Below are 21,062 nucleotides of genomic sequence, written 5' to 3'. Positions count from 1 at the left end.
GGGAATTATATAAAAAAGGAAAGCAAGTGTGTGTTCTGTACAGGACTCAGGTGGTGGAAGGGAGTGGGGTAGAATAGGAGAGGGAGAGTATGGTTAGATATAGGTTGTTGTTGCTCTTCTGTTTGTTTGGAGTAGGGTATCTCAGGTGTTTATGATGTAATGAAAACACTACTGGATATAAAAATATCCAGCTAACTAAATAAAAGTAGGCTGTGAATGGATCAATGATGAGAAAGTATCATGAATGAGGGATTATGAATAATCTATTTTTGTGAACCTGAGGTCAAATAAAAAATAATAAATTGGGCTTTTTTTTTTTTTTTTTTTTTTTTTTTAACATACACAGGGTCTCACTCTGTAGCCCAGGCTGGAGTGCAGTGGCATGATCATAGCTCACCGTAACCTCGAATCCTTAGGCTCAAGCAATCCTTTCACCTCAGCCTTGAGAGTAGCTAATACTACAGATATGCACCACCATGCCCAGCTAAGTTTTTTTTGTTTTTTGTTTTTTTTTTTTTGAGACAGTGTCTCACTTTGTCACCCAGGCTGCAATGAAGTGCCACAATCACAACTCATTGCAGTCTTAACGTCCTGGATTAAAGTGATCCTCCTGCCTCAACCTCCCAAGTAGCCGGGACTACACCCTGCTGATTTTGTATTTTTTGTAGAGATGGGGTTTTGCTATGTTGGCCAGGCTGGTCTCAAACTCTGGGCTCAAGCAGTCCTCCCACCTTGGCCTCCCAAAGTGCTGGGATTACAGGCATAAGCCTCTGCGCCCAGCCTAATTTTTTTTTTTTTTTTTTAAAATACGGTTTTGTAGAGACGGGGCCTCCTCATGTTGCCTAGGTTGGTCACAAACATCTGGACTCAAGCAATTCTTCCACCTCAGCCTCCCAAAGTGTTGGGATTACAGACATGAGCCACTGTGCCCAATCTAAATTGGGCTTTTAAAAATCAACACACAATTTCTCTCTTTGATCTATCAAGTAGCTTTAAACACTACCTGTCTGGTATTAGTATTCACACTAACTTTTCTGTTTGTGTTTGTCTGGTACCTCTTTGCTCCCTGCTCTATTTTCAGTGTTCTTTTATAAATCGTTTTAAATGTTTCATAAAATGAACGCTTCCTAAACTTTAACACGCGCAAGACTGACCTGTATTTATTAAAAGTTTCTGTTCAGTGGGTCCGGGGTGGGACCTGAGATTTTGCATTTCTAGCAGGCTTCAGGGGATGCGAGTGTTGCTAGTTCCACACACTTCGAGTAACGAAGTCATAAATTATATATATCTGGTCTTTTCTTAACCAAGAAAGACTCAATCTATATTTTAATAAGGGATTTTGGCACATTCACATTTAATGAAAACAATGCATATACTTAATTTTAGTGTTTCCATTCTACTTTATGTTTAATTTAGGGTTTCACATTTTTTATGCTAGTTGAATTGGCACTATTTATTCAGTTTTTCTCTTGTTTGGAAATTCTAAAACCATTTTCTATTCAACTTATGGTGTTTTTCTGTTTCTCAACACCTGCAATTTATTCCTTAAACAAGTATTTCATAAATGCCTACAATCATTTGTTGAGTATGTTTATGTACTATTCTTGGAAAACAAAATGCCAACTATTTCCTCCTTCCAAGGCACTCTCTTCATCCACTGATTTCCCTACCCCAATACAATGAGATCTTTAGGTTATATTTTCCTTTCCTCTTTTTCCCTACAATATAACATCTTTATAACTCATTCATGCTTCTCCCACCTTTACAACCTCTAGGTATGGCTGAGGTAGCTATCTTTAGGTTTTACATTACAGCATCTGCTTTCTGTTCTAAGAATTGTATCTGAACAGTGATGTTGCTGATTATCCATCACTCTGTCATTATTCCTTTACATTCAATTACATATATTGCAAGGTGCCTCTCTCACTTCTCTTTCCTCTCCTTTTTATTTTCCCCTAATTTAAGTTTTTCCTTAGGATTCAAAAGTTGTTTAAAGTCCTTTTTATTAATATTTTTTTCAGATGGGGTATGTGAGTGACATATTTTCTAAATTCTTCTATATCTTCCTCTTATCCTGGTAGGTAGCTGATTACCATCTTGACTGGATATAGAATTCTTGGGTTGCATCTACTGAATTTCAAAATTTAAAACATGTATTTCAACTTCAAGAAAGTGTTTGTGCTGTAATTTATTTTCCTTATGGGCTCACAGTGTAATAATGATCATCATTATCATTATTTGGTTCAGATTGCCATCTATCTCCTCAGGAGTTCTTTATTAGGGAGCCATCTGAGTGAGGTGCTTGGCTTGTTCTTCTACTCTTTAGACACAGTGTTTTGTTCCTTTCTCAGCTCATTGCTGCATTAGCTCTTGGGGCTCAGGTTCACCTGCCATGTACTGTCCATGGAATCAGTGTCAGTGATGAAGCAGAAATAGTAATGTCTGTCCTTGTGGGCCAGTGGTATAATGGCCAACAGGTCATCTCTCAATAATCTCACCTTCAAGGGCTGATGTTCTTTAAACTTAGATGCCAGACACTTCTGCAGCTTCTGGGGAGCTGGGGAGACCAGTCAACCCTACCAACACCGCTTGCTCATGTTTGTTCTGCTCTTTCTCCTGTGGATTCTCTCTACAAGACAACCTAGCTCAGTCTAGAAGGATTCTCAGGGCAAAGCCACTCTTAATTTGGCATGTGGAGCACACTGTAGTGCATACCAAGTAGTCAGGAACATACCAGATGCCTCTCTACTACTGACAAATTCCAGACTCTTCAGCCTGGCATGGAAGGGCTTTCTCCTCTTTTTTTTTTTTTTTTTTTTTGAGACGGAGTTTTGCTCTTGTTGCTCAGGCTGGAGTGCAGTATCATGATCTCAGCTCACTGCAACCCCTGCCTTCTGGTTTCAAGTGATTCTCCTGCCTCAGCCTCCCAAATAGCTGGGATTACAGGAGCATACCACCATACCTGGCTAATTTTTGTATTTTTAATAGAGACAGGGTTTCACCATGTTGGCCAGGGTGGTCTCGAACTCCTGACCTCAGGTGATCCACCCGCTTCAGCCTCCCAAAGTGCAGGGAGTACAGGCATGAGCCACTGTGCTAGGCCTCTCCTCTTACCTTTCTAATCTTAGCTTCTCTATTCCCTTTCCTCTCACACACCCATCTGGAAAATTCACTCTTCTATGTCCATGCCCACAAATAAGTTTTGGCGCTCCTCCCTAGATTCTTCCTTCAGGCTGGCTGCCATATTCCTAACTATGATTGCTCCCTTCAGATTATTAGCAACACCATGGTCCCCACTACCCAGAGCTTGCTTCTAAGTTCTACGCATCATGGGTATTTGTCTAACCTGATATAATAGTCCTCTGATTATAATAAGTCCTCTGATTATAATAAATTATGTCACACATCTGGATGTTCAGGGTTCTGCCATGATACCAGTCTTGAATAGAATTTTCCTATGATACCTTTCTGGAGGAGTTGTTCTGCCCGTATCTTCTGAATTAAAAGTCTAGAAAAGTGTTACAGGTATCAAACTACCATGTTAGACCTTAAGGAAAACGAAAGTCAATGTTATGTTTGAACAAACAAATCAACCCCTTCCCCTCTTTTCCATTTCTAAAGCAGTAACTAGTGGAATATAAATGTTTCTCTTTTCTTTTTCAACAGAAAGATCTGCATTGATCAGCATGGTAGAAAGTTATGGTTAAAATGATTTTAGAATAACAGACAATGCTAATTATCTGGAAAAATTCCTTGATTGGCTGATTAATTCATTCTTCCATCAATTGCATAAACACTGATTAACTGCTTTGGGTCAGCCTCAGCTCTAGTAGCTTTGTTTTAACATTTATGTTCATTCTTTGGATCTAGTTCTTTGATTCGAACAATTAGTGGTGGTGGTATGATTTTTGCTCTTATCACTCAGACTTCATAACTCTTGCTGTTTTGTCACTCTTAATATTTATATGACATCTAGTGAGTGATTGATCTTCTATAGGACCCTATGGTCACTCACATTTGCTTATCACTAGCACATAGGGGGCAATCCACAGATTTATGGCTGCCCATAAAAGTTGTTACCAAAAGTACCATTTCTTTTTTTTCCTATGTGCTAATTTCTAATAACTCTTGTGCAGGAGAGCAATTACTGACAAAAGTCAGCCTCTGTTAATAGAGTTTATCACACTTCATCATATATCCTTTGTCGTTGGAAGCATTTTGACAAGCCCAGGGTTAATTAAAACCAAGAAGACAATAAAATACACCTAATCAAACATAACAGGTACAGAAATCAATTAGCAGATTTATAGTACTTTGGAGGTTTCCATAATGTATAAAATTCAAAGAAACTATCGTTTCCATTTCCTCAAGACAGTGTAATTAAATTTCTAATTGAAACTATTTTTCAGTAGGTAACGTACAGTCCGCCCAAGTTTGATTTGCATTAAAGTGGGGTCTACAGAGGTTGAAAGAGCCTAGGAAATTAAAAAGATCATTGAGTCATTTCCATTATTGTTATTTTGTCTATCTGAAAGTTGGGGGAAAGTTATACTGTATAAAAAGGAAGAGAAAGGAAAAGTGGTGCTTTGCATGATAAAAAGAATAAGTGAAGTCTTCTTATATATCAAGGACCTCTGTTGTTACTCATTGCAAAAAAAAAAAAAAAAAAATCACCAAGGGAGAGTGAACATCTCAAATAACTCTCATGTAATGCACTAGTTTTGTCAGCATTGTTAAACAATTCATCTGGCTTGTTTTCTCAACTTGACAGATTCTTTTGACTGGATTGATTGCAATGATCCATTGCTTTGGTTTCATGGAGATGTGGCCTTAAATAAGCCATGTCTTTTTGAAGTTTTATTCCCCATCCAGCTAAGTGAAATGTGATGCCAGTCACCATGCCGGGAACACATTGTCTCAGTGGAGAATGGGTGAGGATCTGTATGGTCTAGTGTCTGAAAGGCTGTGTTCACTCCCCCTGTGGACTGGTTGACCAATGGGCATTTTCCTCTCTGCTTGAGGGTTTTTTCTTTAAATACTTGCCTACCTCTGCCTGATACTTTCTAGATTATCAATAAAATATCTTAATGCTATTTAAACATATAAATGATCATATTCTTTACCTTGCACCTGAAATTATTCTTTTTTTTTTTTTTTTTCCTGAGATGGAGTTTCACTCTTGTTGCCCAAGCTGGGGTACAGTGGCGCAATCTCGTTTCACTGCAGTATCCATCTCCCAGGTTCAAGTGATTCTCCTGCCTCGGCCTCCCAAGTAGCTGGGATTACAGGCGCCTGCCACCACGCCTGGCTAATTTTTTTGTATTTTTGGTAGAGACGGGGTTTCATCATGTTGTCCAGGCTGATCTCAAACTCCTAACCTCAGGTGATCCACCTGCCTCAGCCTCCCAAAGTGCTGGGATTACAGGCATGAGCCACCAGGCCCAGCAATTATTCTTTTTTTGACATTTCTGTGCCATCGACATTTAATTTAAATATAGTTTTGTTGCTTTGAACTTTTTTCGTTTTGCCTTTAATGATTACCCCCAAATGTAATTATTATCAACAACAAAATAACTTATATTTGTTTCCTGAACTGAGAATTAAATTCCACCCATTATTAGGTTTTTACTTTTTCTATTTGTTTTGTTTTTTAGAGACTAGGACTTGCTCTGTTGCCCAGGCTGAAATGCAGTGCTATGACCATAACTCACTGTAACCTCAAACTCCTGGGCTCAAGCAATTTTCCCACCTCAGCCTCCTAAATAGCTAGGACTACGTGTATGTGCCACCATGCCTGGGTAATTTTTTTTTAAATTTTTGTAGAGCAGGGGATCTTGCTATGTTGCCTAGGCTGATTTTGAACTCCTGGGCTCAAGTGATCCTTCTGCCTTGGCTTCCCAAAGTGCTGGGATTACAGACGTAAGCCATAATGCCTAGCCAGGGTTTTACTTTTAAGCTGTGAACAAACCAAAATATATTACTCCTTTCATAAAATGATTGCTATAGAACAAACTGCAAGGTCAAAATTAGGTTTTAGATATTTATTTTGGTTTATGGTACTGACTGTGAGTCTGTGCCCATATAATGCTAATAGAAGCCATATACCTTGAACAATTTCATGGAAAAACATCAACCAAAACATTGTTGGAATTCACATAGACAACTGTGATAATATGTTTATTTTTTTGTTGTTGTTGTTAAATGCTAAGATATGCTGATGGCAAAGTAAAACAAATATTCAAATGTGTGTAAATCAATATTTAGTCAAGACAGGTGTGATGATGTTAACATAAACCTGACGTCATGCTTTTTCTTTTTCCCTAATGATATCTGTTTTCTGGCCAATTCATTGTTTTAAATAACTTCATTTGAGTGTTAATGGCTGTTAAATGAATATGAAAGAGTTAGGCAATAAATTAGTGGTGGCTGGTTCATACTGCATGTCCCTAGGTTAATGATGGAGCTCTTATCTGGACTTACTCTGTTGGTCAGTGGAAGATGCATCAGAAACAAAAAGGTTTTACGTCTAAGCTATCTTTGTTGCTTTCCTATATCTCAAACCCTCCTTTCTCAATTCTTTATTAGCTCTTCTCCCTTTTTCCACTCCTTCATGTGAATATATGTATATAGATAGATATTTTAACACTTTTATTTATCAAAATGTGAGACTCGAATATAGGCAACACAAAATAAATGTCATCAGAACAGACTTTTTACAGGAAAAACAATGACTAGTTATCCTAACTACTTCATAAATCAATGTATGAATATGACATTTAACATAAACATAACGGAAGTTAGCATAAAACCATTAACAATTGTTCTCTTCATGCAGTGAAGGATCCTGGTTGTTTTACTGCAAATGGTTTAGAAGACAAAACATAAAACAGCAGTAATAAACACAAGAACTGAACATATTCATACAGGCAAATGATGTTTTTATTTTTGAATTATTTTTCAGAACTATGAAAATTAATACCAGGAAATACTTTTTTAAATTTATAACAGCATCAAAAATAATAAAGCACTTACAGATAAATTTAACAAAGAAGTACAAAACATGTATACCAAGAACTATGAAACATTGTTCAGCAAAATTAAACAAAATTTAGGTAAATGGAAGGACATACTGTGTTCGTGAAGTTGAAAACAGTATTGTTTAGATGGTGATATTTCCTCCTCTTAAGTGGACATATTTATTCTTACATTTTCATGCTTTTATGTATGATATGAGAATGTGAATATTTAAGACACAGTACTCTACTCATTTTCCTACACTTTCTTCATCTGAGAATTCTCCTGTTCTGTAGTGTCAACAAACTTTAATTTGCAAATAACAAATCTCTATTTACTGTTGAGTCCTTTCTCTTAGGCTTTGATTTTGCTGTGTACTACTGGCTGCCTATAAGACTTTCCACTTTTAGTATTCTCTGAAACCCCAAATGAACATCCTCTTCCCAGCTCTTCTTCTGTTAGGGGTGCCACCATATTCCAAGTCAATGGTAAAGTGGTTTAATTCTAAAATAAATAGACAAAAATGTATAATGGTTCAGACTCGATTGAATACATAGTACAGGGTGAGAGAAGTCTGCAGGGTGACCCTCCCCGTCCATGGAGGATTGCATGCAGGAGATTCTGTAGTTCAGATCTTGAAGTGCTGCATAATCTCTGCTCTCTTATGTTGGCTGAATCTCAGTGTCATGGTCACACATATCTCAAGGGAAGATGGGAAATATGGTCTATCACTTTGTCCAGGAAAAAAAAAAACCCAAACCAAAACCAGAAGTGGGTGTTGATGTATAGCCATCAATCTCTGCCACGACCACCGAAATTTAAAACTATAGTTTCAACTCTGTCTTATCCCCCATATCAGGTAAAAATCCTAGACCAAATGCTGTTATATTTTCAAAGCATAGCTTATTGAATCTTCCCTCTGGTCCTGATACTACCACATGGTCCAGGTCCTCATCCCTTCATATCCGGATTACTGCATTAGCTTTCTAAGTGATTCCCTGAATTTCAAAACCTCTTCTGCTCCAATCCACCCTACAAAATCCTCTTCGCACTCACTTTCCTTATGTACAGCTTTCATTTTTTATGTCACAGATTGAAACCTTCAACAGCTCTCTTTTCTAACATATCAAGTCTAATTTCTCCTGCTTGGTTTTTAACAATGGATATAATTTTATAACTTTTTCTTACTTCAGCCAACTTTGATCTACCTCTGGAAGTTTCTGCCATGTGTTTCTGTATCACTCAATTTAGATATAAATATTAACTGTTTTGTGTTGTTAAATTTTACTTTATGTGCTTTAGAGTTTTCTTCCTTACTATGTTGTGAGCTCTTTGAGAAAAGAGATGATGTCTTTTATTTGGTTCCCCATGTAATCTAGCACATTGCTCAGTGCATGCAAAGTTGGTATTCAATAAATACTTGTGCTAAATCGTCTAGCTGTGTGAAGAAATTAGTCATTACACTGATTTTATTAAAGATGTCAGCTATATTGGCAAATCTTTGTTACAAACTGCCATTTATTTATGGAAATCTATGCTTAATTATAATTAGTGCCAAAGTATCTCAACACAAGCAGATATAAACTAGAGACATTGAAAAGCCTGGGGAAACTAATTTCAAGTAGTTTTTTTCCCATTAACTCAACTAACAATTTAATTCTGATCCATGTCCGGGAGAGGCTCATACTCTAGAAGGAAGGCTAGGATACATACAAATTGTGGTAGGCAGAATTCTAAAATGGTCCCAAAGATTTCTGCCACCTGGGATACATGCTCTGCATAATCCCTACCTGTGAGTGTGAATGGGACCTGTAAATATGATGAAATATCACTTCCATAATTATGTTACGTTACAAAGTGAAAGGGAATTATGGGTGTAATGAAATTCTCTGGGCCGGGCGCGGTGGCTCACGCCTGTAATCCCAGCACTTTGGGAGGCCGAGGCGGGCGGATCACAAGGTCGGGAGATCGAGACCACAGTGAAACCCCGTCTCTACTAAAAATACAAAAAATTAGCCGGGCGCGGTGGTGGGCGCCTGTAGTCCCAGCTACTCAGGAGGCTGAGGCAGGAGAATGGCATGAACCCGGGAGGCGGAGCTTGCAGTGAGCCGAGATCGCGCCACTGCACTCCAGCCTGGGCGACAGCGCGAGACTCCGTCTCAAAAAAAAAAGAAATTCTCTGATCAGTTGATTTTGAGTTAATCAAATGAATGATTATCTTTGGTGGGTCTGACCTAGTCAGGTGAGCCCTTAAAAGAGAAAATGAATAGCTTTCCTGTGGGCCTGGAAACATGCAAAAGCTACGTTGTAATCTCACTATGGAGGAAGTCTTGTGACTAGGATCTGAGGGCAGATCCAAAGAGCTAAGAAAGCTCCAACGAGAAAGTGAGGACCTCAGTCCTATGACAATAAGTAATTTAATTCTGTTGCCAAACGGTGTGAGCTTGGAGGAGGATACTGAGGACCAGAGGACAATGTGGCCCAACTGACACCTTGATCTTAGATTTGAGAAACACTGAGCACTTTGTTACTTCATGCTCATATCTGTAAGATAACAAATGAGTATTGTTTTAATCCACTAAGTTTGTGGTAACACGTTGTACAGCTATTGGAAATTAATACACATATTTCTTACAATATGTTATTTAATTGCTATGATGAACTGTTATAAATGAATTTAATCATGTTGAGATTCTATAAATTTTAATTTTAAGACTTGAATTAGTTCCAATATAAAAACTCATATCAGACAAAAATCCTTTTGGACTTGAAAGTACCAATGTCATTTACTTTCATTTTCTTGACCTTGAGTCAGTTAACTTCTGACCTACCTCAATGAAGCATAGGTTGGCATTCCTTAGTCTATTTTCAAAGACTTCTACAAAAGATGATTTCACCCAATTATCAGTGTTTTATTAGGTGGTCACCTCTTCTTTACTCTTCTCTATCCTAGCATGCATATCATGCTGACTTAACATCATTTTCTGGATAGCGCACTAGATTAAATATTCCAAGAATCTTTGGAGGAGAGCCAAAGTATTCTTTTTGCTCTTTAGAAGGAAAATGGTTTAAAGGAAGTTGCTGCTTAGCAAAGCCATTACTCTATTGCAGAGCAGGCATGTTTCCAAAGTACATTAACAATGCTAATGAGAAAACTAGCCCTGGAATGAAAAAAAGGGGAAATGAAGAAGTCATTTCATCATCAGATGTATTCTGGTGAGGTAGAGAAAGCCTAGAGTATGACTCAAGAGATGTGGCCTCTATTGACTGAAAGTCCTTGTAGAGCTCTCTATGTCTCAGTTTTTTTTTTCTCTTCTCTTCTCTCTCTTTTTTTTTTTTTTTTTTTGAGACAGGGTCTCGCTCTGTCACCCAGGCTGGAGTGCAGTGGCATAAGCATGGCTCACTGCAGCCTTTACCTCCCATACTCAAGTGATCCCCCTGCCTCAGCCTCCCAAGTAACTGGAACAACAAGTACATACCACCACACCCAGCTAATTTTTTTATTTTTTATTTTTTGTAGAAACAGAATCTTGACAATTTGGCCAGGGTGCTCTTGAACTCCTGAGCTCAAATGATCTGCCAGCCTAGCCTCCCAAAGTGTTACAATTATAGGTGTGAACCACTGCGCCTGGCTTCAACTTTTAAAATCAATAATGTGGGAGCATGAACTACATAATCTCTGGGTTCCCTTCCAACTTTAAGATCAATAATTCACCTATCCAATGATAAAATGGGGAGGATAAATGTGGGATCTTAGTGGAAAGGATAGAATACTTAAAGTCTGTGTAAGGATATGAGAGAGGAAATATTTTTCCCTGAAGATCAGTCTCCATGTGAAGGCGAACACTCGGTTGTCTTCCGCACATCAGCAGCTCTATGGCTTTCCATTGTTGAAATTTATTAATCTCAAATGCAGCACCCTCCCTGCCCACCTCCTCTGGCCTTTTCCATTCCTCCATTCATCATTTTCTTATATATTCTCTATCTCCTTTCCAGCTGAATTCTTCACTCTTTTAAAAATACATCCTATCCTTTCCCATCTGTGCTTGGCTTTTGTGGTACTCACAGCTGGATTGTTCTACCTTCCATTTTCACCTGACAAATCCTGTTCAGGCTTTAAGCTCTAACTCAAAAACTACCTTCTCTATAAAGCTTTCCCTCCTGGTACTTCTCTCCTAGAAGTGACTGAACTGTTCTTCTTTGGAACTTCCCTTGCTATGCATCCTTCCTCAAGCATAAGTCTTTATCTACCTTATATGTTATTTGTGCATATCTCATTCCTCATACTGCGAACAGAGATGTTTTGGAAACTGAACTGAGTAGTTCCTGAGTTTAGACTATAACCTGAAGGACATGTTATATTAGCTTGCTTACCTAACATCTTGTCTTCTTGTAATTCTTTTTCCTGTTACTAGAGTGCAGCAAAAGTAAAAAGGTAGTTTCCTGATAGCGTATATTCTCAGGAGTCCTTCCTGCAGAATATTCATGGTGGTAAGATTCAGGAGAGCAAGTGCTAGGAAATTAGCTATGCTCTTTCGTAGGAGTCTTGCATGAGCTTGATGGTTGGCCAAAGCAACAAAGGCTGAGGGAGACAAATTGCTTTGGTGGGAGTCACATGTCTAATTAGGGGCTCCAGCACAGTAGGTTTTGTTCCCTCTCCTCTCTAATACACACTGCTTCAGGGCCCACCCCTCAAAATTGCTTAAGGCTGCTATGATCCCTGAGGCAAAAGTATCTTCTGAATGAAGAAAACACTGATTTGATTTGCTTCTTCACAAGTTTTACTCCCAGATGGTGCCTCCAGACTCACAGAATCTCAATAACATTTTATTTCCTTTCAGGCCATGGCTGATTTGCAGTGCTTTTCCATTTATAATTTTCAAGCTGAATACCTTTATGACTTTTCTGTTTCCTTTTTCTTTCAACTTGGAGCTGGAATTAAACTTAAGAATTTAGAAAAAACAGTTGTAAGCCGTTGAGGGGAGATTGTAAAGACGTACGAACAAAAGGTCTGAAGAAGGAAAGAACAAAGAAGAAAATTGGAGGCGTTGGAAGAAAAGTGGGGAATCTGGCCAACATTACTCAGTACTACATGAGCCAGAGCTGAGCTAACTACTTGTCTATGATGCCTCATTTCATCTTATGACAGACCAGAAAAATTAAATCATATGTCCAAGATCCCATAATAAACAAATTATGGAAAAGGGCTTTGGATGGAAGACTGTTTAACCTCAGGACCTATACTCTTTTAACCACAACTTGCTGGGGGGATGCTGAATAACATGAAGGCTGAATGCAGATCAAGTAAGGGACTGATTGGAAGGCAGAGGGAGATGAACAGGTTTATCTTCTTATTCTCTCAGTTAGAACAGAGTGCCTGAGCTGGAGAGCACATTGAAGCATCCTCTAACTTCCAGCTTGTGTGCTGAAAACCTAGAGAAAAACAACCCGTGCGGCTTCCAGGAATTTAATTCAGATGACATACTTCTTTCTTTCCATTTTCTTTGGTTTTCATGAGCCCCTAAGCAGTTGTACTGGTCCCAAAGTTCTGTTTCAAGTACCCTCCTCTTCCCCTCTTGCTTCCCTCCCCACCAAGGATGACACTTTTACTTCTGAAAACCTTAAGCGGCAATCTACTCCAATTGGGCCATTAAGGTCAGAGTTCCTAGACTAAAAGATAAAGAGGAGAGATGTCTCAGCAGAAAATAAGGACTGGAGTCAACTCTGAGCCTCATTTACTTGGGTGATAATCTCAGGTTCCTGATGTCCTCATAATACACACACCACACTCATCCCAGCATTACTTAGCTGCCAGAAGTGTAAACTATGAGATTATTATTATTATTTTCCACTTTCTGGGATCAGAAGAATAAGAGGTAAAGAAAGACAATGGTAGTTTTATTTGTTCATTTATTTATTCACTCAACATCTCTGCTATGTTGTGGGGGAAATACAGATGCAGAATGTCCACAGTTTCCACTTTTGAGGAGATTATAGTGCTGGAGACACTGACCCAAGATTTGAGAGTAATAAGGTAGATTTAAGGCAGTGGAATGATTATGGACAAGTACCTAAATACAGTGCAGAAAATAGGTATTAAAAATTATCACGAGGCCGGGCGCGGTGGCTCAAGCCTGTAATCCCAGCACTTTGGGAGGCCGAGACGGGCGGATCACAAGGTCAGGAGATCGAGACCATCCTGGCTAACATGGCGAAACCCCGTCTCTACTAAAAACACAAAAAATTAGCCGGGCGAGGTGGCGGCGCCTGTAGTCCCAGCTACTCGGGAGGCTGAGGCAGGAGAATGGCGGGAACCCGGGAGGCGGAGCTTGCAGTGAGCTGAGATCCGGCCACTGCACTCCAGCCTGGGCGACAGAGCGAGACTCCGTCTCAAAAAAAAAAATAAATCAAAAAAAAAAAAAATTATCACGAAGAAAAGAGGGTAGAATGGGTTAAATGAGAGGCAAAATTAGGTGGTTGAAGGAGCACAGAGAGGCGCTTACTTGGACACCAGAATGGGGCTGTCGGGTGGGTGTCCCTGGAGCCTCGGTGACATTTGCCTGAGAGCTGACTTCAACGAATGAAACAGAGGGGAATGATTAAGAGGTGGTGTCCAGAGACAAAACCAAAGGCAGAGGAAGTCAGGCTGTCTACCCAGTGATTGGAGAGGGATGCATGGAAGGGAGTCACCATGGCGACTGGACCAAGGGCTGATGGTCCTTCTCAGAGGCAGCCTAGTGAGGTGTTCAAGCAGGTTCTGAAGCCAGGTTTACTGGCTTTCAATCCGGACTTCATGGCTTACTCTCTGAGAGACCCAGAGACAGTTACTTCAACTTCTTGTTTTACAATTTCTTCATGTTTAAAATATCATTGATTATTATGGTACCCACCTACGATACCATACCATCCTAGGAGTAGATTGTACAATTGAGTTAGTGTGGGTAAAGTGCTATGAATAGTTCCTGGCACATTGTAAGTGGTTAAAAACTGCTATTTATTATTAGTTATTAGTAGTTAAGGACACTTCTCTAAATTCAATTTGGGCTACTAGTTAAATTTTGAGAATGACTTTCAATTCTGATCCTTACCAATCTCTTTGTCAACAGGCACTGCCATTCCTTAGCCCATTCCAGACAGAGCAGAAAAGAGAAAAGAAGAAATAAAGCAAAAGAAACAAGAGGGAGTAAAAGAAGCTCCCATGGTTTTTCTCTGAGAATTTCACTGGGGATCTAATTTTAAAGACGTGAAGATTGAAGAAAGAACACATAATTTCAACCATTTTGTTAAATGAAATTTGTTGGCTCTATAAAAACGCTTCTGTTTTGGTGATGTCCTCCAGTTTTCCCTGGTTTTCCTCATGAAGAATAATAATTCTGTTCTGTCCTCTCCATCCCAGACTCTAAATATTCTTTTTTTTTTTCTTTTCCATGAAAGCAAAACTCCTAGGCTACATCCCGTGCAACTCCAGCAATGTGAGCAAGCTTTTGTTCCCCATATTGGCAGCATTTCCCCGTCGTTTGTCCCCCTGCCTGTCTGCAGGTCTCGGAGCGGCTCTGCTGTCGGAGATTGCAGGGAGTTGGTGGATTCGAGCCATGGAGCTTCTTTTATGAGCCAAGTGCAGAGAAAGGAGCTTTTCATACGCTCCAGCCTGCAGTCAGGTACTCCCTGGTGGGCTCCTCACAAAGCCTAGGCCCTGGAGCTCTTCCCTGGAGTTTGCATTTGTTTCCTTATAGGGCACATTCCTGGCGATGGGCAGGAGGAAATGGCAGCCCAAATAAGAGGCAGCCCTCTGCAGCCACTCTGGGCTGGTTCCCTGCTCAGCCCATAGAAGTCACTGGTTTGACCCATTCCTCCCTAAAGCCAGTCTGAGTTCTTTATTAGTGAGCATGAAAAATGCTTCAATCATAGCACCAGATGGTACCCAAACCAATTTGGATTGTCAGCTGAGGCCTACTCATTTCCAAGGACTTGGTCTAACATCAGTGTTATTTCCCTCAGTGCCCATCCAGCCCTAAGAGATGATCTTGCTCAGATGATTTTGATGAGAAATAATATTATACTCTACACAGGACCACAGTCATTACTTCTTTCCATCTTTATTAATTCATTCAACAAGCTTTTATTGAGTGCCTGCTGTGTGCACTAAGCATTTTAGGGCATACCAAAGAGAAATTTATTTCTGTTCAATAGATATTTGCTGAGAATCTACTATGTAGGTGGCAAGCATTACACTAGATAATGGACATATTAAGTCACTAAGAACAGGTACTCATAGATGTAGAGAGATGAAGCGTGCAGTTACACAACAGGTACTGGGAAAGGCAAGTAACCCAATGTCCTGCATTACCCTCTTTCAATTTTGCTACTTGGACTATAAACAAAATTTAAGTTGGTACTCTATTCTCTCAAGCTTCCTGAAAAGAATTTGCCAATAACATTAATATACCACTTATGCAGGAAGGATGCAAGAGAGAGTCACTGATTCGGTTCTCTTCTACCTTACCACTCAGAGTGGTCCATGCACTATCAATGATGGCATCTCCTGGGAGCTTGTTAGAAATTCAGGTCCCACTCCAGACCTGATGGATTAGAATCTGTAGTTTTAATGAGATCCACAGGTGATTTATCTGCCCGGGGAAGTACTGCTCTGCTAGTTATTTGTGTCTGAGGTATTCCAACAATGATGGTGGGCTCAGTGAAAGATCACCACATTTATTTTTTCAGTGAATATTTATTGAGACCAACAACTCAGTATCTGCTAGTTACATAATCTCTTTATTTTTTTAAAAAAGGTGCAGGCCATTCCTTACACATGAGTCATTGAGTTTTGGACTTCGTCACCTTGACATGATTGCCACTGTTGATTGGACAGATATCCAGATTTAAACCAAAAACAGCCATTGATGAGCCAGTGACCTTCACAGTATTCTGACCAGAAAACTCTCTGAAGCACGGTTGCATTGTATTGCATAAGTAACTTAGTCAGAGGCATTTTCCTAGGGAATTCAAAAACTCGATAGGATTGATGTTCACTGTAGGTAAAGTTAGAGAAACTTAAAAAGAAGCAAGCAGGAACCATCAGGTTGAGAGTAGACAGGGAATAGGAGAAAAGTGTCCAGGTCCATATCACTGTTGTGTGTGTGTGTGTGTGTGTGTGTGTGTGTGTGTGTTTGTGTGACCGAGTCTCACTCTATTGCCCAGGCTGGAGTGCAGTGGCATGATCTTGGGTCACTGCAACCTCTGCCTCATGGGTTCAAGTGATTCTTGTGCTGCAGCCTTCCGAGTAGCTGGGATTACAGGCACCTGCCACCATACTCGGCTAATTTTCATATTTTTAGTAGAGACGGGCTTTCACCATGTTGGCCAGGATGGTCTGGAGCTCCTGACCTTAGGTGATCTGCCCACCTCAGCCTCCCAAAGTCCTGGGATTATAGGCATGAGCCACTGTGCCAGGCAAGTATAAGCATTTTTAAGGGTTCACTTAGAAAAGCACTGAGAACTTCATATATATGTCACCATTAGTCCTCAGAGCACCACTGAAAGGCAAATGTTCCAAATGTATGTTTTCAGTGGGCGATGTAGACTCAGAAAAGAGAGGTAATTTGCCTGTGATCTCTCAACTGTAGAAACATCAGAATTTGAACCCAGCTCTAACACGTTTGAAAGCCCAGACATGCATTTTTTCATGTTATCTTCCTTCAGCCTATTGCCTGCGTTGTTTTGTTGTTGTTGTTGTTCCAGTCCTTTTCATGAGTGTTCTGGGGCCACTCAGATTCCAGGGCAAAATTATGGGCACAATTTGCTCTCCAGAGTGACATAAAGGAAGTGGTTCAGTGCCCTTGGAAGGTTCAGAAGAGCTGCTTCTGCACCCACCACCATAGGAAGGTGCTGGGGGAACTATGAGATGAATCCTGGCTTTCTTCCTTCCTTTAAAGAGCTTATAATCTTTTTGATGAAAAGAAGTCTGAAGTATTTTTTTTTTAAATGATTATGTAAGTTAGTGTGTATGAGGACAGAAACTTAAGGCAGGTGGCAGAATTTTAGTGAGGCCTTAGAAAGACTTGAGATACATGAAGAGGAGGGGCCATGCCAGTCTGGGGCTACAGTGCAAGCAAAGGCAGGAAAGAATTTGTTGCAGTATGAGATGGAAAAGTAAATCATCTGCTCCCATTTCTCAAAAAAGCATCTACTTCAGGCTCAGTGAATGCATGCTATATGAAGAATATATGTGTGCTATGTGAAGAATATGTGCATGGTATGTGAAGAGTATATGCATGCTATACGAAGAATATACACATGCTATATGAAGAATATACACAGGCTATATGAAGAATGTATGCATAGTATGTGAAGAATATATGCATGGTATGTGAAGAATATATGCATGCTATATGAAGAATATAAGCATGCTATGTGAAGAAAATACATATGCTATGTGAAGAATATATGCATGCTATGTGAAGAATATATACATGCTACAGGAAGAATATATGCATGCTATGTGAAGAATATATGCGTGCTATGTGAAGAATATACACATGCTATGTGAAGAATATATGCATGTTATGTGAAGAATATAGGCATGCTATATGAAGAATATATGCATGCTGTGTGAAGAATATACACATACTATATGAAGAATATACACAGGCTATATGAAGAATATACAAATTCTATAGGAAGAATATATGCATGCTATGTGAAGAATATATACGTGCTATATGAAGAATATACACATGCTATATGAAGAATATACGCATGCTATGTGAAGAATATACACAGGCTATATGAAGAACATATGTATGCTATGTGAAGAATATACACATGCTATGTGAAGAATATACACATGCTATGTGAAGAATATACACATGCTATATGAATATATGCATACTATATGAAGAATATATACATGCTATGTGAAGAATATACACATGCTTCATGAAGAATATATGCATGCTATATGAAGAATATACGCATGCTATGTGAAGTATATACACATTCTATATGAAGAATATATGCATGGTATGTGAAGAATATACATGTGCTATGTGAAGAATATATGCATGCTATGTGAATAATGTATGCATGGTATGTGAAGAATATACATGTGTTATATAAAGAATCTGTAAGTCCAGTCGGTGACCGGAGAGAGACTGTTATGGGTCAGAGTGAGACTTGTGAAGAACCTGAATCATGATAGAAAAACAAGAATCAATGGGTTGATAGTTGTGGACTGGCAGGAGATGTATGTGAGTCAGAAGGAGTGCCCCAAATTGTGTCTACACTCAGGAGAGTGGGTGGACTAGGAAGTAGGTTGATGAAAGTCATCTCCCTTTTCACCACTGTTAGGAAGGGGAGGGGTCTCATGGTTAATCACTTCATAGGTTTATTCTTGGAGAAGATGGGGGTTCTACCACGTGAAATGTGTCAGAATCTGTAATTATATGTGCCAAAGACTATTTGTGCTCAACAAATACCCATTGCTCCCTATGTTTCTTAGTTTTGCCAGAAGCTAGGAGGTGCTAGAGTTTTGTCCAATGGACTGCAGTCAGAAGTGATGTAACTCTCTTCTGAGCCTGGCCCATAAAGCATCCCATTCATCCTTCAACCCTTTTGTGCCCTTCTTTAATAATTTGGAGGCCACATGTTCCAGCTAGTGTAGCTGTGGAATGGAGGGCTGCCTCTTGAGCATTGGGTTTGAAATATTCATGCTGAGCTGCTGAAAGTTTGGAATTTGGTGGTTGTCACAACAAATTCCAGCCTTCTCTGACTGATACAGTTGTATTTTTGTGTTTATGATTGCCTAACACATAGTAGATGCTCATAAATATTTGCTCAGTGAACAAATAAATCATTATATCAGTTACCAAGACTGGTATGATTATTTTTTCATCTTAATTCTCTGCTCTTCGAGAGCCTAGTGTGTGTTGGATTCTTTCCCCTTCAAAGGTCTTGATGTCATTATTTTCCAGGCGTTACCTGAATGTTTGAGAGAAGTTTGGGGAGAGTGGAAGGTGCAAGAGTGATTTTCCCCTGCCCTTGCCCCTACTAGGGATCATCCCGGGGACCTTCATCTGCTGGGAAAAACCCTGCTAAAGGAACCAGATCGGTTGACCCAAAGAAGGGCTTGCCCATTTAAAGACTGAAAATTCAGGAAAATCTTTCAAAAAAAAAATCACAGATCTCGGCAATCCACACATCATTTTCTTTGCCTAACATATTCACCAACCAATAATGTCAAAACCTCTCAGTTTGAAAGAGATCAGTTCTGTGTTATACCCAGCATTCCTGATGTCCTTCAGGCTCTGATGTAATAATAAAAAAGTGTAAAATCACTCAGGGTGATCTGGATTCAGGGCAGAGGAAAGGGCTCCTGCTGGGTGGCCCCCTTTTCTCTTTCCTTACATGTAAATTTTACACACTTAGCCCCTCAATTGGAACAAGATGAGGATTTGTTTGGTTTGCAATTAACAGCTGAGTGAAACCTTCTAGAGCTGTAGGCTTTGGGGACACACATTTCCCATCAGGCCTCCACTCCCTCCGTCCTTTCTTCTAAACACTGCTAAACCATACACCTGCTGAGAAATTAGACCCCTATAAGGTCTATTTCAAATCCATGACCTAATTTGTTTTTGAACTTCAAAATGATAATATGTAAGAGTAACAAGGATTTTTGTTTATAGGGAAGTATTTGAAGAGCCTAGGGACATATCCATGATAAAACCGCACCGTTCGCTAATTAATACATGTCCCAATTTGAGCTCCAGCAGAGAATTTGTGTATTTAGTCTGAAGAAAACTCATTTGCCAAAATCTGATCATTTATTCCAGAGTGCACTCACAGTGACTCCACAGTATTAGACTCGTGTAAAGCTGTTTACCACTCATAGATATTTAAGACTTTTAAAAAATATATACAGTAAATGCCTCATTATTGAGGGGGAAATAAAAACCATCAAATCTATGAAAGAACCACCAAACAGTGTCACACAGGTGGGACAGGAGTGTAGAAAGGGCTGGGCCGCCGAAGAACACCCAGACTGTAGCTGCTGCTCTACCACTGACGAGCTGCCTGACCTTGGGCAAGTCCCACAGTATTTTTGATTGTCTACTTCTGTAAAATTGATTACTTCCGACAAGTTGTCTCTGAGCTCTTTTCTAGTTCTAACAATCTACAAAGTTTTCTGGGAAGCTTTGAAAAACTAAAGCAATGGTATAATTGGACAGCAGAGTGGAAGGAGTCCTGATTGACTGAGTCCCCAGTGAGTCTATATTTGTGGAGTCATCGTGTATTACAAGTTCATGTTCCTGCTTTGTTTCTCTGGCTTTCTCTCCCACCATCCCACCTTCACACAGAGTAGACCTGGTTGTAGCGCCCTCTCCCTTGCTCCCTTGTTCCTTTCAGTGGTCTGGAGAGTGGAGAAATGAGACACCAGGACTTGGGAATTAGAAGTAGTAGGATAAACATCAGACCTCATGGCCTGTTTCTGTCTGAAGCTGTTTATGGTAGGGGATTCAGGATGAAGTGCTGCTTGACCGACCACCCAGCCTTCATAGCATTGATTTTAGAAGCCAAACCCACTGATCCATAGTGCACTTTCTCTCTGGACTTCAGGGTGTGAGTGTCTCTGATTTTGGAAAGCAATGACATTCCTGAGTTCCCTGGCCCAGAATCATCTTAATTCTATTCAGTCTTACCATGACTTTTAAGAGAAAGGAATTAGCTGGAAGCGCTAGACTGACTTAATTTCTGCCAACCTCGGGTTCAATTTCCCGGGTTCATCTCACTGTGCCTTTAAAACCTAAGCAAGGAAGAAAGTATAATTAGACTCCCAGCTTTCTTCACAGGGGCAGTCTAAAACTTTTATCCATAAGGATGTCCTCCATGGACAAATACTGGGCCCCAAGGAAGGAGGGAGAACGTGTTTGTGGGCACGTCTGGCTCAGATTAAGCTGTAGGTAGTTCAGGGCTTGGAGGAGCAGGAGACACTCTGTGTGCGGTAGGTATAGTTTTCCGACAGCATCAGCATGGCGATCTCCATTTCTCAT

The 21,062-nt window shown here is 39.8% G+C and overlaps 1 non-coding gene across 1 annotated transcript; it reads left to right on the top strand.

Annotated features, from left to right (window-relative positions):
- Window positions 1-217: 217 nt before the first annotated feature.
- Window positions 218-288, top strand: LOC112615951. The gene has a single exon (XR_003117514.1). It is a non-coding gene; the product is annotated as a small nucleolar RNA SNORD113/SNORD114 family (small nucleolar RNA).
- Window positions 289-21,062: the final 20,774 nt, after the last annotated feature.

Source organism: Theropithecus gelada, chromosome 1, assembly GCF_003255815.1.
Source record: "Theropithecus gelada isolate Dixy chromosome 1, Tgel_1.0, whole genome shotgun sequence".
NCBI classification, from domain to species: domain Eukaryota; kingdom Metazoa; phylum Chordata; class Mammalia; order Primates; family Cercopithecidae; genus Theropithecus; species Theropithecus gelada.
This window is presented reverse-complemented; position numbering and strand designations above follow the sequence as displayed.